Raw genomic sequence first — 1206 nt, 5'->3', positions numbered from 1 at the left:
TGGATGAATTTCTTTTTCTGAGAACCATCTTGGAAATTTCAGTAACTGCCATATTTTCAAGCACAATTCTAAGTATTTTCTTATTACACTATGTTTAAACAGACTGGAAAAATATCTATTTTTATTTAGTTTCTATAGTTAGATTGAACATGGTTCTCTGAAGATAAAGTAATACTTCATCTACTAAGAATCTCAGTCTTCCTCATTTATATACACCCTGAACTTCGACACACCATAGAGCAAATACCTGGAAGATGGTGTGATTCTGGGCATAACCTGTTTCCGTCTATGTGTGTGTGTGTGCGCATGTATTTTGAAGTGTACACTGTACATTTACACCATTTTACCTGGTGCTATAACACTGTCAAATGTGTCACGCAAAGTTGGGTTTTTTTTGCCTGGTCACTCATGCAGCCTGGTAGTTCTCCAAGAAAAGCCCATGTACTAAAATAGTTCTTCAGTATGTGAGAACCTTTCTTCCAAAACTGGTCAGATCCAGTTTCCTGGTATGTTATTGCAGGGCACTGTGCTATTGGAGGGAGCCATATTTTAGCTAAGTGAAAACCACAAGTGAATGATTAGTTGTAGCTTTTAAGAACCCATGATGCTTTCTTTCAAAATATACTTAGTGATATTTAGGTAAAAAGTACTTTTGGGTATTGCATCATCTAAATTCCCTGCCGTGTCAATAATTCTAATATAATAAAAGCCTTTGTCTGTCTGCCTGCCTGCCTGTCCATAATGCTCCGGGCCAACTGTGCATGTGCCACAGAGAGTGGGGTGCAATGATTGGCTGAAAGGGCCTGGAGCGTTATGGACAGAGTGGACAAGGGAGCGAGGGAGCCACCATGCCACCCCCCTGCAAACAACAGCTGGCAGGGAGGAGGAGGCAGCAGGGAAGAAGGGAGGGAGGGAAGGGGAAGTGGGGGGGTCCAGTGGCAGTGTCCCTCCGCTGCTGTACCCACCCCACTCTGCTGCCACTGCCGCCCAGCCCCAACAACAATTGGCAGAGGGGGGGAGATGGTGGGGATGGAAGGAGGAGAGGGGGAGGGGAGGCAGGGATGGTGGGGATGTTGCCTGCCGCCAGGTGTTGGCGGCCACTGCTGTGTGCAAGCTCCCCTCCCCCTCATTCCTGAGAGCCAGCGGTGCTGCAGGGTGGAGTGGCAGGGGGTGTGGGGGGGTGCATGGGGCCAGACACAAGGGGTG

Source organism: Alligator sinensis, unplaced genomic scaffold, assembly GCF_000455745.1.
Source record: "Alligator sinensis unplaced genomic scaffold, ASM45574v1 scaffold243_1, whole genome shotgun sequence".
Classification (NCBI taxonomy): domain Eukaryota; kingdom Metazoa; phylum Chordata; order Crocodylia; family Alligatoridae; genus Alligator; species Alligator sinensis.
Note: the sequence above shows the minus strand (reverse complement) of the source record.